Consider the following 27,334-nt stretch of genomic DNA (forward strand, 5'->3'; position numbering starts at 1 on the left):
GAATATACCCAGAGAAAGAAAAAGGGTGACAAATTGAGTGGGAGAAACTGAGGGGGAGAGAGACAGACTGTTAGGAAGAGGTAGAGACCTGAATGCTCAGGTCTATAGTGAGGGACTGTGGGGGAGGTAAAGAAAGAGAGGTAGAGGCAGAGAGAGAGAAAGAGGGAGAGAAATGGAAGGGAAGAAGAGGCAGAGAGAGAGAGAGAGAGAGAGAGAGAGATAAGGGTAGAGAGAGACCTAGACCAGGATAGCTGAGCCTCTATTCTCTGAGAAACAATTCCCTTGGGAAAGAGCAGACAAGAGTCCCTCTTATCCTGCTCCAGGGACAAGTAATGGCTGGCCAACATTAAACCCAGAGGCTCAGTCGAACCAGCCTGACCACGGTACAACCACGGTTAGACCACGGTGAGCTGGCGTTGGTATTAATGACCGTTAGAGAGAGGGGACAGCCAAAGCCACTCCTAGTCCAACATTGTGGGAGGTAGATTCAATGACTGGGAGGCTGGGAGCATTTCAATACCCTAAAGAGGCTTCCTTTCCTTGTCTCCTCTCCTTCAAGGAGAGAGGGTGAGGTGGGGTGAGACGGGGGATGGTGATCAGAGAGAAGTCTTTGGTTTCTAACAAGAGCTGAATTAATTCCCGCTTGTTTCATTACAGACAAATTATTAACTGAAGCGATTCATTATTCTAATAGCCTTTTAAACTGGAGCCCTTTTTGAAGCGGTCTGTCTGTGTTTGTGTGTGTAAATCTTTGTGTATGTGTGCGTGTGTGTAGCATCAAGGACAGGTGTAGATCCCAAACTTGGCCGTCGTAGAGACGTCAGCCGATGCTCCTGAGGCAATATCCTCAGTGTTACGAGGCTCGTGTAAAACAGTAAGCACTTTTATTGGTGGTAGGGTTAAATTAAACTACATGTGTGAATATGAGGTTGTACAAACACACACACACACACAGTGGCTGTTCCCACACATTAGGAGTAAATGACACATTTGACCGTGTTTGTGTAGAATCCCCTTTACAGGACAGTCCTATAGCACTACCGACAGCATTAGGACATGGGGCCAGATGTATCAAGAGTCTCAGAGTAAGAGTGTTTTTAGGATCAGTTTATGATCAGTTTACCTTTTAGATCACAATGAATCCATTCCATGGACGGGACGGGACGGGGGAATCTGATCCTAGATCAGTACTCCGACTCTGAGACACCTGATACATACGACCGTGGCTGATTTCTACCAGAGCCCACACACCTGAAGAGGGAACTCGGGCGCTGCAAGTACACTGGCCAAAAGTATGTGGACACCTTCTCATCAAACATCTCATTCCAAGATCATGGGCATTAATATGGAGTTGGTCCCAAATTTTGCTGCTATAACAGCCTCCACTCTTCTGGGAAGGCTTTCCACTAGATGTTGGAACATTGCTGCAGGGACTTGCTTCCATTCAGCCACAAGAGCATTAGTGAGGTCGGGCACTGATGTTGGGCGATTAGGCCTGGCTTGCAGTCAGCGTTCCAAATCATCCCAAAGGCGTTAGACGGCGTTGAGGTCAGGGCTCTGTGCAGGCCAGTCAAGTTCTCCACACCGATCTCGACAAACCATTTCTGTATGGACCTCACTTTTCTGCATGGGGGCATTGTCATGCTGAAGCAGGAAAGTGCCTTGCCTAAACTGTTACCACAAAGTTAGAAGCACAGAATCATCTAGAATGTCATTGTATGCTGTAGTGTTAAGATTTCCCTTCACTGGAACTAAGGGGCTTAGTCCAAAACATGAAAAACAGCCCCAGACCATTACTCCTCCTCCACCTAACTTTACAGTTGGCACTATGCATTGGGGCAAGTAGCGTTCACCTGGCATCCACCAAACCCAGATTCATCCACCGGACTGCCAGATGATGAAGCGTGATTCATCACTCCAGAGAACGCATTTCCACTGCTCCAGAGTCTAATGGCAGCGAGCTTTACACCACTCCAGGCGACGCTTAGCATTGCGCATGGTGATCTTAGGCTTGTGTGCGGCTGCTCGGCCATGGAAACCCATTTCATGAAACTCCCGACGAACAGTTCTTCTGCTGATGTTGCTTCCAGATGCAGTTTGGAACTCGGTAGTGAGTGTTGCAACAGAGGACAGACGATTTTTACGCGCTACGCGCTTCAGCACTCGGCAGTCCCATTCTGTGAGCTTGTGTGGCCTACCACTTCGTGGCTGAGCCGTTGTTGCTCCTAGACATTTCCAATAACCTCACAGTTAACCGGGGCAGCTCTAGCAGGGCAGAAATTTGACAAACTGACTTGTTAGAAAGGTGGCATCCTATGACGGTGCCAAGTTGAAAGTCACTGAGCTCTTCAGTAAGGCCATTCTACTGCCAATGTTTGTCTATGGAGATTGCATGGCTGTGTGCTCAATTTTATACACCTGTCAGCAACGGGTGTGGCTGAAATAGCCGAAGCCAGTAATTTGAAGGGGTGTCCACATACTTTTGTATATATAGTGTATCTTTGGAATAGTTTGGATCTGGAAACTGACTACCTGTACAAAACAGTGATCTTCTCCTGGAAATCTAAAGGGATTGATAAGCGATCTTTGTTCTAATCATGGGAGATAAATCTCTAGTGGAAACATTTCTCACAGCATTCTAAACGTTGATAACGTTTCTCAGTGAGGCTTCTTAACGTTGCAGTAACGTTTCCCCCTCCCCAAACCCCTGGGCAGAGCCTGTTTTCAGGCCTTCGGTGCAGCCTCATGTGGTCCAGTTACATAATTATACCCAATAGGAGATATTTTCTCAAAACTAAAAAACAAGCGCCGTAAAAAATATCTACGGATATCAAGTAAGTAACTAAAATGGAGAGAGAAGAGGGAGAGTGCTAACCCAAATCACACACACATAAAAAAATCTGCACTTTCAACAGTTTATTTGCCAAAGTCGCTAACGCTAGTCCTTAATGTTAAAAACAGAGTCTTTATCTGCTGCGTTAACGAGCGCAAGCCTGAGAACCACCCTACACTGACACGCACACACACACGTCATGAGAAAACACACACACACACACACATCATGAGAAAACACACGCCTCATGAGAACAAACACACACACAAACCACGAGAGACTGAAGCAGAGAGGGAGAAAGTCTCAGAGAATGATGCTGAAAAATATGCAACAGCAGAGTCTCTCTTCACAGTGCATCTTCATTGACCAGTACCCTGACCTCATCATCATCACTGCCTGCTCTATTTCATGGGGGAGAGTGGTCAATGCCAGGAGACAGAGGAGAGAGGGAGAGGGAGAGGTGTAGGAGAGATGAATGAAGAGGAGAGAGAGATCATTCCAGAATCAATCCTTCCTCTGGTCCAAAGCAGACCCATTGAGTTTGAGGTAGACTGATAATGATCCCTAATTAACAGCCCTGATACAGAGGGCCTAAACACACACACTGCAAATGTTCTTAAGATGAGTGACATACAGGGTGTGGTTAAGGGGAATTTGATGGACAGAGCTTTATAGTAAGACTGGCACATACAACAGCTGACAAATAGGCTTACACACCCACAGAAAAAGACACCACACACACACACTGCGTTGAAAGAGCCAGTCCCCCAGCTGCTGTGGGTCTGCTTCCATCTGGAGTTCAGGCTAGACCCCCACCCCCTTACGCCCCTCCTCTCACCCCCTATCCTCCCCCACCCCTGACTGCCCTACCTCCTTCTCCTCCATTACCTCCTTCCTCTCTACCCCCCTAATCAGCCTCCCCCTGTCCCCCTGGTCCCCCTAGTGAAGGGCTTGTTATGCTAATATAGTCAGTCCAGTGCTGGTTAGTTAGTCATCACTGACAGCAGGCCCAGCCAACTACCCACGACTATGATCCCTACTAGGCCTCTCTCTCCTGCTCTCATTCCCTACCCTAGACCCTTGTAAGGTTCTTAACATGCCTTCTTTTGGCCACTCTCTTACTTGGACAATGGTTAGCTGTGGTAATGTGCCTGTGGCCTGATGCAGAATGCAATGAGCTACAAGGTAGCGGTTCCACACACAGGTCACACAGAAAACCTGCACTGTCTGAGACACACTGTATACAAACACATTAAGCTCCCACGGTCGCACCAAAGTTAGTGCAGCGCAGTCCCTTAACCAACACACACACGCGCACACACACACACACACACACACACGCTCCCGACCACTGATAGTGTGCAGTTCCCAGCGTTGGGAAAACAATGAAAGGTTTTTAAAGCCTTTTAAAGTCGCCGTCCGTTAGCGATGTGGCAGCCCACCGCGGGCAGACAAGATGCAGGCATGCGGGGTAATTACCGCTAATGACCCCGCCGCTCGTTAGCTACCGCTCCCATTTCTGCCATCGCCATGCCAATAGAACGAGCCTGTGACGTCAGAGCCCGTTTTGTTGTGGGTCTAGTTTGCATGTGGATACTTTTAACAACACCAGACAGTGGTGGAAGTGTGTGTGTGTATTTCAGTGTCCATGTGTGTGAGTGTGTGCCAGGACACAGCTGGGGTCAGGCAGGGCTAGGCCAGACAACTGGTCAGAAAGAGCAAGACCGACAAAGAGAGAGAAAGAAAGCAAGGACATTATTGTTGTTTTTTAACAAGGTTATTATTCCTCGTCTTACACCCCAGGGGCGACTGCCAAACCCCTAGTGACGCACTCGAGGTGGGAACCACACACACACACACAACTTTTAAAAAACACACTACCTCACTCAGCACTCAGACCAGAGAGGATTCATTTTGAATCTAAATAAAATCTATATGAAAAAACTAAGAAAACCATCTGCTGCTGTGAGGATGCATGAGTGTATGAAGTGACTGCAAATGTGTGTGTGTGTGTGTGTGTGTGTGTGTGTGTGACAGTGCTTTATATATCATAAGCATTAACTCACACAAACAGGAGTGTGTCAGGGGTCAATGCATATCCCTGTGTCTGTGTGTGTGTGTATCTGTGCCTGTGTGTGTATCTGTGTCTGTGTATCTGTGTGTGTGTGTGTGTGTGTGTGTGTGTGTGTATCTGTGCCTGTGTGTGTATCTGTGTCTGTGTATCTGTGTGTGTGTGTGTGTGTGTGTGTGTGTGTATCTGTGTGTGTGTGTGTGTGTGTATCTGTGTGTGTGTGTATCTGTGTCTGTGTGCAGTGGCGACTTCACAATATAGATTAAGTGTGTGTGACTGTGTTTATATCTGGATCTGATATCAAGAGATCACAAGAAGCAAGTGATGTTCTCCCTCTATCACACACAGACACACTACAACCATACACACGGCTCTCCATGGCTCCCTATTGGGATAGAGTGCCACCTCCTGGACAAATGCAGCAAGTGAAATCCCCTCCCCCACTCTACCAGAGAGAGAAGCCCCCACAACACATCACACACTGTAGTTTACCCTCCATCTCCTGACATCTCTCTCAGTCTTATCATCCATCTCCTGACATCTCTGTCTTCTACTCCTCCTGACCTCTCTCTCTTCTCCTCCTCCTCCTGACCTCTCTCTCTCTCTTCTCCTCCTCCTCCTGACCTCTCTCTGTCTGTCTTCTCCTCCACCTCCTCCTCCTCCTCCTAACCTCTCTCCCCATCTTCTCCTCCCCAAGTTCAGCTTATCACCGATGGGCCACTTTCATCCTCAGCAAGGGGGTTAGAGGCCAGGCCAGTTATGTTAGTAGTATGTGTACATGTCTGAGCTTTAGATAGTGGGCGGTCAAGTGTGTGTACATTTGTGTCTGAACGTGTGTGTGTGTGGGGGGGGGGGGGGGTAGCAGATAAATCATTTGCCATTCCAGAGCAGTAAACCAGGCTTAGCTAAGAGCCCAGAGAAGACGTGTGTAAACACTGTACCTGTGTGTGTAACAGGCTTAGTAAAGAGTCCTTCGAAAACGGGTCTCCACACAGGACGGCACACACTAAATACAGGCTGTCTACACTGCACAGACGCCAGCCTGTAAACAGACAGAGGGTGTGTGTGTGTGTTGTATGTAAGGAATGTGTGTGAGAAAATGAGTGTTGGCAGGAAAGCATACGACCACGCTGTGAGCTGTTGGTGATCGTCAAAAAGTGTATCTGCAGAAACGTCAATCTGTGTGTCTGTGTATTTGTGTGTTTGTGTGTGTCTATTTGCATGTGTGTGTGTTCCCCACTGGTTGGTCTGGCCAAGGTTAGAGGGAGAGTTTTACAGCTACATGTCTCCCTCCAGTCTTAACTCCCCCTCTCACTCCCTGTGGGGCCAGTTTCTCTCCTCTTTATGGCTCTTTATCTACATTGTCTTGCAAAAGTATTCATCCCCCTTGGCATTTTTTCCTATTTTGTTGCATTACAACCTGTAATTTAAATTGATTTTTATTTGGATTTCATGTAATGGACATACACAAAATTGTCCAAATTGGTGAAGTGAAATGAAAAAAATTACTTGTTTCAAAAAATTTGAAAAAATAAATAACGGAAAAGTGCATATGTATTCACCCCCTTTGCTATGAAGCCCCTAAATAAGATCTGGTGCAACCAATTACCTTCAGACGTCACATAATTATTTAAATAAAGTCCACCTGTGTGCAATCTAAGTGTCACATGATCTGTCACATGATCTCAGTATATATATACACCTGTTCTGAAAGGCCCCAGAGTCTGCAACACCACTAAGCAAGGTTGCACCACCAAGCAAGCGGCACCATGAAGACCAAGGAGCTCTTCAAAAAGGTCAGGGATAAAGTTATGGAGAAGTACAGATCAGGGTTGGGTTATAAAATAACATCAGAAGCTTTGAACATCCCACGGAGCACCATTAAATCCATTATTAAAACATGGAAAGAATATGGCACCACAACAAACCTGACAAGAGAGGGCCGCCCACCAAAACTCACGGACCAGGCAAGGAGGGCATTAATCAGAGAGGCAACAAAGAGACCAAAGATAACCCTGAAGGAGCTGCAAAGCTCCACAGCGGAGATTGGAGTATCTGTCCATAGGACTACTTTAAGCCGTACACTCCACAGAGCTGGGCTTTACGGAAGAGTGGCCAGAAAAAAAGCCATTGCTTAAAGAAAAAAATAAGCAAACACGTTTGATGTTCGTCAAAAGGCATGTGGGAGACTCCCCAAACATATGGAAGAAGGTACTCTGGTCAGATGAGACCAAAATTGAGCTTTTTGGCCATCAAGGAAAACGCTATGTCTGGCGCAAACCCAACACCTCTCATCACCCCGAGAACACCATCCCCACAGTGAAGCATGGTGGTGGCAGCATCATGTTGTGGGGATGTTTTTCATCGGCAGGGACTGGGAAACTGGTCAGAATTGAAGGAATGATGGATGGCGCTAAATACAGGGAAATTCTTGAGGGAAACCTGTTTCAGTCTTCCAGATTTGAGACTGGGACGGAGGTTCACCTTCCAGTAGGAGAATGACCCTAAGCATACTGCTAAAGCAACACTTGAGTGGTTTAAGGGGAAACATTTAAATGTCTTGGAATGGCCTAGTCAAAGCTCAGACCTCAATCCAATTGAGAATCTGTGGTATGACTTAAAGATTGCTGTACACCAGTGGAACCCATCCAACTTGAAGGACCTGGAGCAGTTTTGCCTAGAAGAATGGGCAAAAATCCCAGTGGCTAGATGTGTCAAGCTTATTTGCTGCAAAAGGTGGCTCTACAAAGTATTGATTTTGGGTGGGGTGAATAGTTATGCACGCTCAAGTTTTCTGTTTTTTTTGTCTTATTTCTTGTTTGTTTATAAAAAAAATATTTTGCATCTTCAAAGTGGTAGGCATGTTGTGTAAATCAAATGATACAAACCCCCCCAAAATCTATTTTAATTCCAGGTTGTAAGGCAACAAAATAGGAAAAATGCCAAGGGGAGTGAATACTTTCGCAAGCCTCTGTACATGAAAGGCACCGACACGGGATAACCGCCATTACGTAATGAAAATGTATGCACTCACTAACTGTAAATCGCTCTGGATAAGAGCGTCTGCTAAATGACTAAAATGTAAAATGTAAATTACGGCTCAATCAACATGAAAAACACTGACACGGGATACTCCATTGCGGCTCAAGCCATTAAGGAGAACGCTGTCCTGTGCACTGTCATGAAGCCATCAGACAGGACTAACATATTGATGACTTAAAACCTTGCCTTTAAGACCAGGTCAAAAGCAACAATAAAACCAACTTACTGGACTGGCTATCCTGCTCTATGCTGACTACAAAGGGTGTTCACTGTCTGGCCATGCTAGATTGGACGGAGGAACTACTGCACCAGAAACAACGGACTTGAACTAGCTACCTTTACTGGAATTTTTTAGATCAGGGTCGTATTCACTAGGGCACACAATAGCAAAACGTTTTGCAACGTAAAACGAAAAACTAGCATTTCTTATTGGACAAATTCACGTAGTTCTTCCCAGTTTCGGACAGTTTGCTTCTGTTTCGTTTCAAGAGAATAGGATCCTGATCTGACAATATTGCCTTAAATATGTTGCCATCAATTTCCACCAGCTGTTGATCTGTCACCGGTGTAAAGTCAGTGGCCTGTAGCCTACATACGGTTTCAATTATAATATATAGCACCAGAGTCTATAAATACAAGCACTAGGGTATCTATAGATACACATAGGAACACATGACAGGGTTAGCATTGCTGCTAAGGCTCTACAGTTGATGTGTCTGTGTCAAAGGTGAAATGACTCTATACAGACAGAGAGAACGAGAGAGACAGAGAGAAAGAGTGAGAGAGAAATAGAGGAGAGAAAGAGAATGAAAGAGAAAGAGAGAGAGAAGGAGAAGGAGAGAAAGAGACAGAAGGACAGAAAGAGAGAGAGAAAGAGAAAGAAAGAGTGTGTGTGTGTGTGTGTGCGCGCTATCATGTCTATCCAGAGACTGAACGACAAGTAGGCCAGAGGCAGGAGGAGGAAAACCTTTCTATGGACATGGCTAGTATGTGATCGCCATACCAACGGAATGTTGACATCCCACACCCCACCTTTACCTCCTGACACGGGAGCGTCCATGAAGATGGCGCCTATCTTCTCGGCGGCGAGGGCAATCTCCTTGGAGACGGTTGGGTTGATGGTGGAGGAGGCGATGAGCAGTGTTCCCCTTTTCACTTTCCTGAGAAAGAAGAACAGGAGGAGAGGGTGTTCTTTAATCGTAGTCCTGGGGACCCACAGTACCGTGCTCTGTTTTAGGGCCAGCACTAGCACACCTGATTTAACCCCTTATTTTTGGCACTAAACAGTCTCCATATATACATCCATTAATTTTTTTAGCTGGTACGGGGGACCTTCAGACAAGTCTTGTGAGGCCTGTGGGCGTCCTAAAGCCAAATAAAACCGACATGTATGTGTTCATGAGAGTCATCTTTAAGTTTGTAGGCCATACCGTTCGTACACTACAGACAATTTTGTGAGAAGACACATTTTCGGGATGTCTCATGGTCTGACAAACACCGCTCTAGCTCTGTCACCTTTCACGGCAGATGTGGAAGTGTGACATAGGCGGATGCGGTGGACTGAGACGCATCCAATGCAAAAACAGATATCTCTAGCTTAAGCTGACAGATTTTTATGGGGATTTTTAAAATTATGATAATTAGATTTCCACTGGGGCGCCGACATCAACCTGACAGAGACCATGACCTCTACCTAGCCTTCCAATGAGGCTTACAACAATCCAATTCCTTCCGATTTGTGAACACCAGTTATAGGAGATAGGCCAGTTATAGTGGGCAGGATCGTTATAAGGGACAGGCCAGTTATAGGGGATCAGGTCTGTTTCTACACCAATTTCTTTACATCTATAGTTCCGGGGATGAGGACCAGAGAGAGGGAGCTGCTTACTTGAGGATGCCGTTGGGTCCAGTGTAGACCTCCATGACGTTGGGACTGGAGGGTAGCATGGTGATGATTCTGTCTACTTTATCTGCAACCTCCGCTGGGGAGTCCAGGATCTGGACAGGGAGGAAACAGAAGGAAAGAAGGGGTGAGAAATACAAAGAAACACTGACAGCGATACTATAGGTTGCATCCTTATTCTCCACTTGCACACTCCTCTGTCATGGATTTAAAAGCGCTGGATTGGTGTAAGCATTGGCTGAAGGGAGTTTTCACCATTGGTAAATCCATGATGGGAAGTGTGCAAGTGCACACTTTTGAGAGAAGGGTGGAGAATCGGGACGCAACCCAAGAAATACATACAAACCGATCTACTTTGACCATCACCTCAAGACTCTAGGTACACGAAACACCAGAGTTGTGGACTCGAGTCACATGACTTGGACTCCAGTCTCACTGGAGTTACACATTTGATGAATTGAGACTCGACTTGATAGAAAATAAAATAACTTGAGACTTGGAGCCTCAAGACTCATTCACATTTTAGCCAACGCTCTTATCCAGAGCGACTTACAGTTAGTGAATACATTTTTTTTTTTATACTGGCCCCCCGTGGGAATCAAACCCACAACCCTGGCGTTGCAAACGCCATGCTCTATCAACTGAGCTACATCCCTGCCGGCCATTCCCTCCCCTACCCTGGACCAATTGTGTGCCGCCCATGAGTCTCCCGGTCGCGGCCGGCTGCGACAGAGCCTGGATTTGAACCAGGATCTCTAGTGGCACAGTTAGCACTGCGATGCAGTGCCTTAGACCACTGCGCCACTCAGGAGACACTCGACTTTGACTTGAGACTGATGACTTGAATTTATCTGGCCAGGATTTGTAATGTTTTGTCACTCATTGTGTGGCAGAGTCTACGTGGATTACTCTACAGGCAGCCAGAGACTGTAGCCGCAGCATCGACCTTGCAAAAAACCTGCAACAGATTGGCAAGTGAAACGCAGACTCGGCACTCTGATTGGACCAGCAAACTGTCAATCAACACAGGTCGGTGGTGAGCTAGCGAACAGATTGCTGCTTTGCTATACGGCTATAGGATCGGGTGCAGCACAAACGTCAAACTATAGGAAGAGAGGATTGCCATAATAAATAAATATGCAGCTCCAAAATAAATGTGTGAACAAGAATATGAACTGTACTATAACCTGGACACCCAACTGAGCGACCCATACACCAAAGAGAAGTTCCCATCTCTTTTATGGACCTGCTGTGAGTATGCAGCCTAAACAGAGAAATAAATGCGGTCAGAGACCTACTTGAGCAGCACCGCCCCCTCAGGATTCTGAGCCTGCCTGGCAGGGTTGGTCCTACAAAGCCAGAGCCCCCTGATGGGAGAGCATAATATACAAGGAAATTCTCAAAGCTGCTAATGAGAACCTTTACGACCTTTTTACCTAGCCGGTGGGGATTCCGGTGGGGTACGCCCACCCAGGTAGTGGCAGTGCTGGCAACACTGGCTGCAGTAACCCATGGGGGAGGGGTCACACTCGGACAATCAGAGAGGGGGTTTATCATTGTGGCCCAGGTGGCACAAAATAATCAAAGGTCTGACCGCATGGAGATGCTTGGGAAAATGGTTACAACAGGGGATCAGAGTGTTTGTGTCTCAGGTGAAGAGGGTGGATCTGATCTCCATCACCTAGGACTTGACATATATTAACTAGATTAATCAAATCTCACATTGTTATCAATTTCTGCTCAATCTGCATGCTTTCTCAATCAGCTTTAACTGTATGTGCACTCGTAAATCAAGTTATTTCTTGAGTTGGGCTCTGGGATATAACAGCCGTTGAGTATCTGATTTTATGGTGGATTGTGGAGGAGGGGGGTTGAGTGTGTTGGAGTATGTGAGTATGTGCGTGTGTGCTTGTCTGGCATCTGTTGTGGGGGGGTGGGGATGTTGGGGGGAGGGTATGGGATGGACCGCGGGGATTATTTGCTAGGATAATAATTGCTTGTCAATGAATTAAGTGTAATACAATGGCAATCCGGGTTATATGTTGGAATCCTACGTGTGAACTGCCGACATTATTACGCATATTAATTGATAATGATGGAAAATAGGATATGCATAATTTAAAAACAAAAAAAAATATATATATATAGAGGTGAAAGCATTGGAAATGCTTTTGGCGGTTAATCTGCTTCTGTTTTGTGGGTGCCACTGTGTGCTGTTTTCGATGGATGGGTCCTGGCCTCGCGGGGCCTTAGGGATACGGAGGGACGTGGGTGGGATGCTGATCACTGGGATGACGGCTCAACTTGGGATGGGGAGGGGCTTTAGCGGGGGAATTAGTGGAGAACAATTGAAGGGTTAGTCCGTAGCAATGCAAATATCATGGTACAGCTATATGGACACTCAATCATTATGCTATTTTTTATTGGTAAATTTACAAACATATATAATGATAAATAGACTTGAAACTTGTATCTCATTATGGTGTATGGTGAAATAAGTATAGCCAGTTATAATTGTAATGGCTTAGCTGATAATAACAAAAGAAGAACAATATTTACATGGCTCAAAGAGAAGGAATATAATATCTATTGTATACAGGAAACTCATTCAACAATTCGAGATGAAGTAGCGTGGAAAAAAGAATGGGGGGAAATATACTTCTCCCATGGGCAAAGAAATTCAAAAGGGGTGATGATATTAATTAATAGTAATTTCGATCCGAATGTGCAAATTGTCCAAATAGATACGCAAGGTAGATGGATTATTTTAAATATGTTATTGGACCATAAACAGATATGGCTCATTAACCTTTACGGACCAAATAATGATGATCCACAATTCTTTGACAATATATATAATAAATTATCAAGCCTGCAAGCAACTCAAGACAATATTATTATGGTGGGGGATTATAATACTGTTTTAAATAGCTCAATGGACCGTAAAGGAAATCACACCACAAACAATCACCCACATGCTCTTAAGGAAATTGTGAATGTCATGGATACATTAGAACTAGTAGATATATGGAGGCTTAAATATACTGATCTAGTGAGATACACATGGCGGAGACTGAATCAAGCTAGTCGTCTTGACTTCTTTCTTAACTCATTCTCGTTGGCACCAAAAGTAAAAAAAAGTGTTGATAGGGGACAGAATGCGGTCGGACCATCATATAATAGGCATATACATTACTCTTACTGAATTTCCACGTGGGCGAGGATATTGGAAATTTAATCAAAGCCTATTGGATGATAATTTTTTCATAATTAGAACAAAGGAATTTATAACTGACTTTTTCCAACATAACATAGGTACAGCGAATCCCCTTATTGTATGGGACACCTTTAAATGTGCCTTTAGAGGCCATGCAATTCATACTCATTGTCACGCCCTGGCTCTGGGGACTCTAGTATGTTGAGCCAGGGTGTGAGTTTTCATGTGTGTTGCTTCTAGTTGTTGTTTATCTATGTTGGCCAGGGTGGCTCCCAATCAGAGACGGCTGTAGCTCGTTGTCTCTGATTGGGAGTCATACTTAGGTAGCCGTTAGGCATTCATTCATTGTGGTTTCTTGTTCCGTGTTGGTTTGTGTTGTAACCAGGGACGTCACGTTTTCGTTTTGTTGTTTTTGTTTCGTGTGATCATCTATTAAATAAAATGTTCGCATTCAACGCTGCGCATTGGTCCTCTGTTCCCGACGATCGTGACAGAAGAAACCACCAAAACTGGACCAAGCAGCGTGTCCAGGAGCCATCGCCAGGGGAGTCGCTAGCAGATCTCCGTGGCAACCTCGACTGGGTCAAGCCTAATGAGGAGCAGAGAGGGTGGACTTGGGAACAGTGGAGGAAGAGTCTCGACTGGGTCAAGCCAAAGGAGGAGCAGAATGGCTGGAGTTGGAAGCAGGAGAGCGAGAGTTGGGCGAGAACGATAGAGGCCTGGTCCACGGGGAAGAGAGACCCCCAGAAATTTTTTAGGGGGGGGGGCTCACGACGTCGGGGCTGCAGGAGGCCGCGATAGAGCGGTCCAGCGGGTTGGCAGAGGAGGCCGCCAGGTTACGGGGGCCACTGGTCGAAGAGGGGATGGAAGGTGTAGAGGCACGGCGAGAGGTACTGGGGTGTGTTACCAGTCCGATCCGGCCCGTTCCAGATCCCGGTGTAGGGCCAGTGGTATGTGTCCCCAGTACGGTCCGGTCGGTTCCTGCTCCCCGCACCAAGTCAGTGGTGCGCTTCGTCAGCCCGGCTCGGCCCGTTCCTGCTCCCCGCACCAAGTCAGTGGTGCGCTCCGTCAGCCCGGCTCGGCCCGTTCCTGCTCCCCGCACCAAGTCAGTGGTGCGCCCGTCAGCCCGGCTCGGCCCGTTCCTGCTCCCCGCACCAAGTCAGTGGTGCGCCCGTCAGCCCGGCTCGGCCCGTTCCTGCTCCCCGCACCAAGTCAGTGGTGCGCTCGTCAGCCCGGCTCGGCCCCCCTGCTCCCCGCACCAAGTCAGTGGTGCGCTTCGTCAGCCCGGCTCGGCCCGTTCCTGCTCCCCGCACCAAGTCAGTGGTGCGCTTCGTCAGCCCGGCTCGGCCCGTTCCTGCTCCCCGCACCAAGTCAGTGGTGCGCTTCGTCAGCCCGGCTCGGCCCGTTCCTGCTCCCCGCACCAAGTCAGTGGTGCGCTTCGTCAGCCCGGCTCGGCCCGTTCCTGCTCCCCGCACCAAGTCAGTGGTGCGCTCCGTCAGCCCGGCTCGGCCCGTTCCTGCTCCCCGCACCAAGTCAGTGGTGCGTTTCGTCAGCCCGGTTCGGCCCGCTCCTGCTCCCCGCACCAAGTCAGGGGTGCGTTTCGTCAGCCCGGCTCGGGCCGTTCCTGCTCCCCACACCAAGCCAGTGGTGTGCGTCGTCAGTCCGGCACAGCCCGTGCCTGTTCCACTGGTGCCTGGTTCAGCACGGGTCAGCTGCTTCACGACGGAGCTAGAGCAATCCCCTCCACCAGTGTGCAGTCCAGCTCCGGTCAGCAGGGCCAGACCGGACCAGGGGTACTTTGGGGGGTTAGAGAGCGAGTGGGGATCATGCCCGAGCCGGATCCGCCGCCAAGGCGGAGTGCCCACCCGGTCCCTCCCCTGTAGATTTGGTTGGCGCGGTCGGAGTCCGCGCCTTTAGGGGGGGGTACTGTCACGCCCTGGCTCTGGGGACTCTAGTATGTTGAGCCAGGGTGTGAGTTTTCATGTGTGTTGCTTCTAGTTGTTGTTTATCTATGTTGGCCAGGGTGGCTCCCAATCAGAGACGGCTGTAGCTCGTTGTCTCTGATTGGGAGTCATACTTAGGTAGCCGTTAGGCATTCATTCATTGTGGTTTCTTGTTCCGTGTTGGTTTGTGTTGTAACCAGGGACGTCACGTTTTCGTTTTGTTGTTTTTGTTTCGTGTGATCATCTATTAAATAAAATGTTTGCATTCAACGCTGCGCATTGGTCCTCTGTTCCCGACGATCGTGACACTCATCTCGAAAACAAAAGCAATTTAGGTCAAAAGAGTTTATACTAAGAAAGGAAATAGAAAATCTAACAGAACAGATAGATGGCAATAAAAACTGTAACATAGAGGCTCTGAATAAATTAGAGGAAAAACAAAAAGAAATGGAGAAACTTATTCAAGAAAGATCAAGTGTAATATATTATAAAAATAAAGCAAACTGGATGGAATATGGGGAAAAATGCACAAAATTCTTTTTTAATCTTCAACATAGGAATGCTACCAAAAAGAACTTAATGAAACTGGTTACAATTGACGGAGTCACCCATAATTCACCAAATGATATTTTGAAGGAAGAAACAAAGTACTTTAAGCATATGTTTTCTTTTCAGTCGCCTCCATCTCCTCTAACTGAAGCTAATTGTAGAGATTTTTTATCTATTGATAATGTCAAATTAACAGCCACACAGAAAGACTCATGTGAAGGTGAAATTACAGAGGAGGAACTTCTGGATGCAATTAAAGACTTTAAGTCCGGGAAAACTCCAGGGTTGGATGGCATACCAGTCGAGGTATACCAAACCTTTTTGATATACTAAGCGGACCGTTATTAGCATGTTTTAACCACTCCTATGTAAATGGTAGATTATCTGACACTCAAGAAGAAGGTCTGATCTCATTATTACTGAAACAGGATACAAGTGGAAAATATAAAGATCCAGTCCATTTACAAAATTGGAGGCCCCTTACACTTCAGTGTTGTGATGCAAAAATCCTAGCAAAATGTATAGCGCATAGAATTAAAAAGGTATTGTCGGATATTATTCATTCTAATCAGACAGGTTTTTTACATGGAAGATACATTGGAGATAATATAAGGCAAGTATTGGAAACAATAGAACACTATGGAAAATATGGGAAACCAGGCCTGCTATTCATAGCAGACTTCGAAAAGGCATTTGATAAAGTTCGACTGGGGTTTATATATAAATGCCTGGAGCATTTCAATTTTGGAGAATCTCTTATAAAATGGGTCAAAATCATGTATAGTAACCCTAGGTGTAAAATAGTAAATAATGGCTATTTCTCAGAAAGTTTTAAACTGTCAAGAGGAGTGAAACAAGGATGTCCACTATCGGCATATCTATTTATTGTAGCCATCGAGATGTTAGCTATTAAAATCAGATCCAATAATAATATCAGAGGATTAGAAATACAAGGCTTAAAAACAAAGGTGTCATTGTACGCTGATGATTCATGTTTTCTTTCAAATCCACAACTAGAATCCCTCCACAGCCTCATAGAGGATCTAGATACATTTTCTAACCTCTCTGGATTACAACCAAATTATGACAAATGTACTATATTACGTATTGGATCACTAAAAAATACAATTTTTACATTACCATGTAGTTTACCAATAAAATGGTCTGATGGTGATGTGGATATACTCGGAATACATATCCCAAAGGAAATAAATGATCTCACTTCAATAAATTTTAATAGAAAGTTAGCAAAAATAGATAAGCTCTTACTACCATGGAAAGGAAAATACCTGTCAATTTGTGGAAAAATCACCCTGATTAACTCTAGTATTATCCCAGTTTACCTATTTGCTTATGGTCTTGCCTACGCCTAGCGAACAGTTTTTTAAATTATATGAGAAAAAAATATTCAATTTTATTTGGAACGGCAAGCCAGACAAAATTAAAAGAGCATATTTATATAATGAATATGAATTCGGAGGACAGAAATTATTAAATATTAAAGCATTAGACCTATCACTAAAAGCTTCAGTCATACAAAAGTTATACTTAAATCCGAACTGGTTCTCAAGCAAATTAGTAAGATTGTCTCACCCAATGTTCAAGAAAGGCCTTTTTCCCTTTATTCAGATTACAACCTCTCACTTTCAGTTATTTGAAAAGGAAATAATCTCCCAAATGTCACTATTTCTAAAACAAGCCATAGAAAGTTGGTTGCAATTTCAATTTAATCCTCCAGAAACGACAGAACAAATAATGCAACAAATATTGTGGTTAAATTCAAATATACTAATTGACAAAAAACCTTTATTTTTTGACAGAATGTTTAAAAAAGGTATAATCGTCGTAAATGATATCATCGGTAGGACTGGTGGAGTTATGTCACACATGCAGCTAACAAAAACATATGGAAATGTCTGCTCTACCCAAAACTACAACCAAATAATTGCAGCCTTACCGCAAAAGTGGAAGAGGAAAGTGGAAGGGGGAGAAAGTAAGGAACTTGTCTGTCGGCCTTGCATTAAAGAACATAATTGGTTAAGGAAAACTGTGATAAATAAAAAAGTATATCAGTTTCACTTAAGGACCAAAGGATTGACAGCCGTCCCATATAGATTGCAAAATAGTTGGGAAGAGATCTTTGACGTACCGATCCCATGGCATAGTGTTTATGAACTGACACGCAAAACGACACCGGATTCAAAAATTAGAATCTTTCAATTTAAATTATTATATAAAATTCTTGCTACCAATAGAATGTTATTTATATGGGGGATACAATCTTCCCAGCTCTGCAGGTTTTGCTGTGAAGAGACAGAATCATTAGATCATTTGTTTTGGTTCTGTCCATTTGTAGCTTGTTTTTGGACACAGGTCCAGGAATGGCTAAAGGATTGCAATATTTACCTGGAACTAACCTTGCAGATAGCATTACTGGGTGATCTGAAAAGTCATAGTCAATCAATCAATAATATAATAATACTTTTAGCAAAAATGTTTATTCTTAATTCACAATTTGTAGAAGCAATGAGAATAGAAAGGTTCAGAATTTTTGTAAAACATCACAGTACGGTTGAAATATATATGGCAAATAGAAATCCTATATGGATGGTGTTAAGAGATAGATGGGAGGTATTGAATAGAGTTGAAGGGTGGAACTAATAACAAATAACAACAAATAATAACAAAGATAGCTAATAATGTAAGCATACTGTGTCCATAATAAGTATATAGGTTGTATGTTGGGAGCTTTTGGGAAGGAGCACAGTTAGAAAGATATGCCATATAGAAGCAAACCGGATGGACACCATGAAAATGATCGGAGAGGTTGAGAGTAGAAGAAGTTCAGGAACAAAAAAAAATATATATATATATATATATATATATTTATATATATATATATATAATAAAATTATTGTAAAATTAACTCTGTCCATAAGGTGTAGATAGTAAGTATAGACCGGAAGTAGAGGCCTGGGCATTGTTGTTCACTAATTTACTCCAAGTAGGGAAAGGATGGTGGGGTTGAAAAGTAATAAAGGGGAGTATATATATAAAAAATAAAAATAAACATGGGGGATTGGAAGTGATGCAGACAATTACATTGATAGAAGATACAATCTATCTGCAATATTAAGCTGATCCATCCCCCCCCAAAAAAAAATAATTAAAAAATTAAAAAATTAAAATTAAAATTTAAAAAAAAGAATATGAACTGTTTACTTTGCAAGCTCATCAGAAATCGGGCAACAAATACTAGTATAGGCCTACTGGTATTTTGGTATGTAACAATTGCTTGAAACTGATAATTTATTTATGAAGCTTGCATTTGGAATTTGTTTTAAATGAATTATTACTGTGGCGAAGACGCACCATAGGAGCGGCTCTTCACTTGCGCTCTCCAAACTCCCGCCAGTGGAGAGTGATTTTTTTCTCGTTTAAATGTTTGCTCTTGCTTTCACACGTTTAAATGCACAGGCCCTATGTGGTAAATCTATTTCCCATTTAATGCTACAATAATAGCTAGCGTTTCAACATTCCATCCCCGTACGGTCTATTGCAACACGTTGACATTTCTGTTTCATGTTTGATAGGCCTACGATACATTTTCATTTCGCCAACCATTTCTTACACGCTGAGTGGACGCGATGTTTATTGTGCATATGAACGTTCACAAGACTCACGAGGTAAAAGTTATGTTTATTTAAATGTATGGTTTCCTTTGTTCATATTTCCTGGGTTATGTCTGAGTTCCGTGTGTCCGTGTCCTATGTCTGTCATTTTGGTTGTAAGTAATAGGATCGCACGCGCCTCAGTGCGCATAGAAATAGGCTACATGTCCTGCGCTCCACGCTTTGGTGTCAGAACGTTGAATAAGAGAAAATGATTGTTCCATCTATGCATGGTGTTGAAATACCATTAATAATCATTAAGTCTGATTAAGCCGAATGTACCAATGGATGTGGAAATTGCCTTTTACATTGTACAACCAGTTTATTGGTTGTAATTGCCAATTGGGTAATTGTATGGTGCTGGGGGCCAAGTGCTTTTATTATGTAGGCCTACCTGTTTGAGCTCCTGTGAGACAGATTCGATTTGGTTTCTCAAGGGGAACCTGTACAGTCTTGCCCTCTACTTGTGTCCGTTCCAATAGGACAGGTTAAGCCTGATACAGAGGTTATTTCTTTTGGGCTATTGCATGTGTATACTGTATTTGGTAAATGTACTTGTATATTTTGTATGATATGGCACTTTCACCATTGGATCACCAAGACCTGTAAATAAATCTACACTCTGAGCAAGTCAAAATGCCTTGCCTTCTGCTGATTTCACGCCCTTACGACTGCTACAAGGTCCCCATTTTACAACTACATAGGCTAATCAAAATGTGTTGTAGACAAAATAATGAAAAGGGTTGTCTGGTAGCCTCAATAAATAGACAAAGATTTGTAGTTGAACAAGTCATTGCATGTATAGATTTTTTTAAAACTTGACTTGAGGCTTGACTTAAACTTGTGACTCGGCTTGACTTGCTCTTAGAATGCATGACTTGGACTTGACTCGAGTCTTGACCCATTCTACTTGTGACTCGACTTGAGACTCAGACCTTGTGACTTGTGACTCGAATAATAGTGACTTGGTCCCACCTCTGCAAAACACACACACAATACTGTTATCTGTAGACGACACAACACATAGGCTACAGATAACAGTATTGTGGCCTATGCTTGTCTCCCTGCCATACAAGTGTGTGTGTGTGTGTGTGTTGACCTAGTGCTATGATTCATGGGTAATGTAGAGCAATACTGTAAAGTCATAGAGAATACATACCAGGTCGACGAATGGTTAAAAGATGCAGTGGGCATCCTCCTATCGCCACTGACCAGAATATCGGCCTTCATTATTTTATAGATTTCCGGGCGTTTCAACAAGACATCCAGCAGGTGATCTATAGCGCATGGTCAAAACTCATTATGATGTGTCTTGCCTACTGCTATGATTCAGTGGTAATGTAGAGCAATACAGAAAGTAGGCTAGGTGACGTAAGTAGGTATTTACATTTACGTCATTTAGCAGACGCTCTTATCCAGAGCGACTTACAAATTGGTGCATTCACCTTATGATAGCCAGTGGGACAACCACTTTACAATATGTTTTTTTTTTTCTCTTTGGGGTGGGGTAAGGGGGGATAGAAGGATTACTTTATCCTATCCCAGGTATTCCTTAAAGAGGTGGGGTTTCAAGTGTCTCCGGAAGGTGGTGAGTGACTCCGCTGTCCTGGCGTCGTGGGGGAGCTTGTTCCACCATTGGTGTGCCAGAGCAGCGAACAGTTTTGACTGGGCTGAGCGGGAACTATGCTTCCGCAGAGGTAGGGGGGCCAGCAGGCCAGAGGTGGATGAACGCAATGCCCTCGTTTGGGTGGAGGGATTGATCAGAGCCTGAAGGTGCGGAGATGCCGTTCCCCTCACAGCTCCGTAGGCAAGCACCATGGTCTTGTAGCAGATGCAAGCTTCAACTGGAAGCCAGGGGAGTGTGCGGAGGAGTGGGGTGACGTGAGAGAACTTGGGAAGGTTGAACACCAGACGTGCTGAGGCGTTCTGGATGAGTTGTAGGAGTTTAATGGCACAGGCAGGGAGCCCAGCCAACAGCGAGTTGCAGTAATCCAGACGGGAGATGACAAGTGCCTGGATTAGGACCTGTGCCGCTTCCTGTGTAAGGCAGGGTCGTACTCTGCGAATGTTGTAGAGCATGAACCTACAGGATCGGGTCACCGCCTTGATGTTAGCGGAGAACGACAGGGTGTTGTCCAGGGTCACGCCAAGGCTCTTTGCACTCTGGGAGGAGGACACAACGGAGTTGTCAACCGTGATGGCGAGATCATGGAACGGGCAGTCCTTCCCCGGGAAGAAGAGCAGCTCCGTCTTGCCGAGGTTCAGCTTGAGGTGGTGATCCGTCATCCACACTGATATGTCTGCCAGACATGCAAAGATGCGATTCGCCACCTGGTTATCAGAAGGGGGAAAGGAGAAGATTAATTGTGTGTCGTCTGCGTAGCAATGATAGGAGAGGCCATGTGAGGATATGACAGAGCCAAGTGACTTGGTGTATAGCGAGAATAGGAGAGGGCCCTGGGGGACACCAGTGGTGAGAGCTCGTGGTGCGGAGACAGATTCTCGCCACGCCACCTGGTAGGAGCGGGCTGTCAGGTAGGACGCAATCCAAGAGTGAGCCGCGCCGGAGATGCCCAACTTGGAGAGGGTGGAGAGGAGGATCTGATGGTTCACAGTATCAAAGGCAGCAGATAGGTCTAGAAGGACGAGAGCAGAGGAGAGAGAGTTAGCTTTAGCAGTGCGGAGAGCCTCCGTGACACAGAGAAGAGCAGTCTCAGTTGAATGACCAGTCTTTAAACCTGACTGGTTTGGATCAAGAAGGTCATTCTGAGAGAGATAGCAGGAGAGTTGGCTAAAGACAGCACGCTCAAGAGTTTTGGAGAGAAAAGAAAGAAGGGATACTGATCTGTAGTTGTTGACATCGGAGGGATCGAGTGTAGGTTTTTTGAGAAGGGGTGCAACTCTCGCTCTCTTGAAGACGGAAGGGACATAGCCAGCGGTCAAGGATGAGTTGATGAGCGAGGTGAGGTAAGAGAGAAAGTCACCGGAAATGGTCTGGAGAAGAGAGGAGGGGATAGGGTCAAGCGGGCAGGTTGTTGGGCGGCCGGCCGTCACAAGTCGCAAGATTTCATCTGGAGAGAGAGGGGAGAAAGAAGTCAAAGCATAGGGTAGGGCAGTGTGAGCAGGACCAGCTGTGTCATTTGACTTAACAAACGAGGATCGGATGTCGTCAACCTTCTTTTCAAAATGGTTGACGAAGTCATCCACAGAGAGGGGGGAGGGGGAGGAGGATTCAGCAGGGAGGAGAAGGTGGCAAAGAGCTTCCTAGGGTTAGAGGCAGATGCTTGGAATTTAGAGTGGTAGAAAGTGGCTTTAGCAGCAGAAACAGAGGAAGAAAATGTAGAGAGGATGGAGTGAAAATATGCCAGGTCCGCAGGGAGTCTAGTTTTCCTCCATTTCCGCTCGGCTGCCCGGAGCCCTGTTCTGTGAGCTCGCAATGAGTCGTCAAGCCACGGAGCAGGAGGGGAGGACCGAGCCGGCCGGGAGGATAGGGGACATAGAGAGTCAAAGGATGCAGAAAGGGAGGAGAGGAGGGTTGAGGAGGCAGAATCAGGAGATTGGAGGGAGAAGGATTGAGCAGAGGGAAGAGATGATAGGATGGAAGAGGAGAGAGTAGCAGGAGAGAGAGAGTGAAGGTTGCGACGGCGCATTACCATCTGAGTAGGGGCAGAGTGAGTAGTGTTGGAGGAGAGCGAGAGAAAAGGATACAAAGTAGTGGTCGGAGACTTGGAGGGGAGTTGCAGTGATATTAGTAGAAGAACAGCATCTAGTAAAGATGAGGTCCTTTAGACTTTTGGAACTACAGTGGGGAAAATAAGTATTTAGTCAGCCACCAATTGTGCAAGTTCCCCCACTTAAAAAGATGAGAGAGGCCTGTAATTTTCATCATAGGTACACGTCAACTATGACAGACAAAATGAGAAAAAATAATTCAGAAAATCACATTGTAGGATTTTTTATGAATTTATTTGCAAATTATGGTGGAAAATAAGTATTTGGTCAATAACAAAAGTTTCTCAATACTTTGTTATATACCCTTTGTTGGCAATGACACAGGTCAAACGTTTTCTGTAAGTCTTCACAAGGTTTTCACACACTGTTGCTGGTATTTTGGCCCATTCCTCCATGCAGATCTCCTCTAGAGCAGTGATGTTTTGGGGCTGTCGCTGGGCAACACGGACTTTCAACTCCCTCCAAAGATTTTCTATGGGGTTGAGATCTGGAGACTGGCTAGGCCACTCCAGGACCTTGAAATGCTTCTTACGAAGCCACTCCTTCGTTGCCCGGGCGGTGTGTTTGGGATCATTGTCATGCTGAAAGACCCAGCCACGTTTCATCTTCAATGCCCTTGCTGATGGAAGGAGGTTTTCACTCAAAATCTCACGATACATGGTCCCATTCATTCTTTCCTTTACACGGATCAGTCGTCCTGGTCCATTTCCAGAAAAACAGCCCCAAAGCATGATGTTTCCACCCCAATGCTTCACAGTAGGTATGGTGTTCTTTGGATGCAACTCAGCATTCTTTGTTCTCCAAACACGACGAGTTGAGTTTTTACCAAAAAGTTCTATTTTGGTTTCATATGACATTCTCCCAATCCTCTTCTGGATCATCCAAATGCACTCGAGCAAACTTCAGACGGGCCTGGACATGTACTGGCTTAAGCAGGGGGACACGTCTGGCAAAGCAGGATTTTAGTCCCTGGCGGCGTAGTGTGTTACTAATGGTAGGCTTTGTTACTTTGGTCCCAGCTCTCTGCAGGTCATTCACTAGGTCCCCCTGTGTGGTTCGGGATTTTTGCTCACCGTTCTTGTGATCATTTTGACCCCACGGGGTGAGATCTTGTGTGGAGCCCCAGATCGTGGGAGATTATCAGTGGTCTTGTATGTCTTCCATTTCCTAATAATTGCTCCCACAGTTGATTTCTTCAAACCAAGCTGCTTACCTATTGCAGATTCAGTCTTCCCAGCCTGGTGCAGGTCTACAATTTTGTTTCTGGTGTCCTTTGACAGCTCTTTGGTCTTGGCCATAGTGGAGTTTGGAGTGTGACTGTTTGAGGTTGTGGACAGGTGTCTTTTATACTGATAACAAGTTCAAACAGGTGCAATTAATACAGGTAACGAGTGGAGGACAGAGGAGCCTCTTAAAGAAGAAGTTACAGGTCTGTGAGAGCCAGAAATCTTGCTTGTTTGTCGGTGACCAAATACTTATTTTCCACCATCATTTGCAAATAAATTCATTAAAAATCCTACAATGTGATTTTCTGGATTTTTTTTCCTTAATTTGTCTGTCATAGTTGACGTGTACCTATGATGAAAATTACAGGCCTCTCTCATCTTTTTAAGTGGGAGAACTTGCACAATTGGTGGCTGACTAAATACTTTTTTTCCCCACTGTAGCTAGGTGTTACCTGTGCTCCCTAGTCTTGCAGCTCCTTAGGGAAGACATCGGTGGCGATGACAGGGTGTCCGTGCTTAATAATATGCCATTTAGCAGACGCTTTTATCCAAAGCGACTTACAGTCATGCGTGCATACATTTTTTTGTGTATGGGTGGTCCCAGGGATCGAACCCACTACCTTGGCGTTACAAGCGCCGTGCTCTACCAGCTGAGCTACAGAGGACCAGGTTCTTGGCCATGGGACTGCCCATGTTCCCCAGCTCAATGAACACCACTGGAGTCTTAGAGGCCATCGACCTGCTCGACACTGGACAGCGCAGAGGCAGTAATTCAATACATAGGCATACTACAGACAATTGTAGTGGCATAGGCTATGGTTAAGTTAGCACATTACAACTTAACCAATCATTTAGCCATTTTATGCAGTTTGTATTGTGATATCTTTGAGAGCTGAAGCACGACTTTGGCATTAGTATAATTTGTGTCTTAAGTGAACGGTTTATCATAGTTATTTTAGTCTGGTTCCATATCCCAGTGTGTTTACCATATATTTTACTCCTTGCTGTGGCAAACCCCCCCAAAGCAACATTCAGGGCTGCAAACGCCAAACCTTTCAACTGTAACCAATACAGGGCCTATTTTTTTGTAGTTGAGGGCGAGGCAACAGAAAGTAGCGTTAATGGAAAGGGGAACTGATATCCCGCTGCCACAGCCACAAAGCCAGGTTAGGCTAGCTGATAACAGCGCTGGTTAACATACACTGAGTGTACAAAACATTAAGAACACCTTCCTAATATTGAGTTGTCAGGGCATGGACTCTAAAAGGTATCAAAAGCGTTCCACAGGGACGCTGGCCAATGTTCCCTCAAAATGTGGTCCTCTGTAGCTCAGCTGGTAGAGCACGGCGCTTGTAACGCCAAGGTAGTGGGTTCGATCCCCGGGACCATCCATACGATTTGATTAGTGTAATGTTAGCTAGCTACATAGTTGTATTTGTATCAAAGATAAAGGTGTAGTATAGAGAAACTATCGAGGTTAGCTAGCCAGCTACATTCGTTCGCAGCGACGCCGTTTTTCAAACAAAGTCAACACCGCAGCCATTGCTAGCTAGCCAACGCTACCAGCTAGCAGTACTGTAGCAACTAAATCCAATATAATTTTAGCCAGCTACATTCGTTCGCAGCGACGCCGTTTTTCAAACAAAGTCAACACCGCAGCCATTGCTAGCTAGCCAACGCTACCAGCTAGCAGTACTGTAGCAACTAAATACAATATAATTTTAGCCAGCTACATTCGTTCGCAGCGACGCCGTTTTTCAAACAAAGTCAACACAGCAGCCATTGCTAGCTAGCCAACACTACCAGCTAGCAGTACTGTAGCAACTAAATACAATATCATTTTAGCCAGCTACATTCGTTCGCAGCGACGCCGTTTTTCAAACAAAGTCAACACCACAGCCAATGCTAGCTAGCCAACACTACCAGCTAGCAGTACTGTAGCAGCTAAATACAATATAATTTTAGTCAATGAGAATTTTGCAACATAAAGCTTCCCTTTCTGAACATTCGAGATGTGTAGTCCACTTGTGTAGCTAGCATGACTGACTTTGTGCTAGCTAGCCAACGTTTAATTATTGCTGCATTATGAAAGGAACTAGACACGGACACGAATTATCTGTTTAGTGCGTTAACACACTATTGGTAGTTTGTTGTAACCAAGTATTGGTGCTAAACCGTGTGTTATTGGATGCTAGCATGCTAGTTAGCTATGGCGTCATAGGATACGGTGCCCTGGGCGGTTTTCATGGAAGAATACTGTACCAAGTTAGCTAGCTGAATAAAATAAGTTAGAGTCTATTCCTAGAAACATTGAACCGCTGTAGTTTACAACAATTATAATTTCTAAAGTGGAAGTTGGGAGAGTTATATTCGGGTGTTTCAGTGAAACAATTATAGTTTCTGAGGTGGAAGTTGGGAGAGTTATATTTGGGAGTTGTGGTGAGGGAGGCCCCGCTCTCTCCTTTCCCAGATGTTTAGTTCATTTCATTCCGATCTCCTCTGCATTATTGTAGCCATTTGCTGCAGCCTGTCAACTATGCCTCTGCCTATCCCTGTACTCTCCTCTCCGCACAGGCTACACAAACGCCTCACACCGCGTGGCTGCTGCTTCTCTAACCTGGTGGTCCCTGCACGCACCACCCACCTGGAGTTCCAGGTCTCAGGCAGCCTCTGGAACTGCCGTTCTGCTGCCAACAAAGCAGAGTTCATCCCAGCCTATGCTACCCTCCAGTCCCTCGACTTCTTGGCGCTGACGGAAACATGGATTACCACTGAAAACACTGCTACTCCTACTGCTCTCTCCTCGTCTGACCATGTGTTCTCGCATACCCCGAGAGCATCTGGTCAGCGGGGTGGTGGCACAGGAATCCTCATCTCTCCCAAGTGGACATTCTCAATTTTTCCCCTAACCCATCTGTCTATCTCCTCATTTGAATTCCATGCTGTCACAGTCACTAGCCCATTTAAGCTTAATATCCTTGTCATCTATCGCCCTCCAGGTTCCCTTGGAGAGTTCATCAATGAGCTTGACGCCTTGATAAGTTCCTTTCCTGAGGATGGCTCACCCCTCACAGTTCTGGGGGATTTCAACCTCCCTACGTCTACATTTGACTCATTTCTCTCTGCCTCCTTCTTTCCACTCCTCTC

General features: G+C 45.2%; 1 pseudogene; it reads right to left on the minus strand.

Annotated features, from left to right (window-relative positions):
- Nucleotides 1–27,334, minus strand: part of LOC121585795 — a 54,502-nt pseudogene that overhangs the window by 24,112 nt on the left and 3,056 nt on the right.

Source organism: Coregonus clupeaformis, chromosome 17, assembly GCF_020615455.1.
Source record: "Coregonus clupeaformis isolate EN_2021a chromosome 17, ASM2061545v1, whole genome shotgun sequence".
Taxonomy (NCBI): Eukaryota; Metazoa; Chordata; class Actinopteri; order Salmoniformes; family Salmonidae; genus Coregonus; species Coregonus clupeaformis.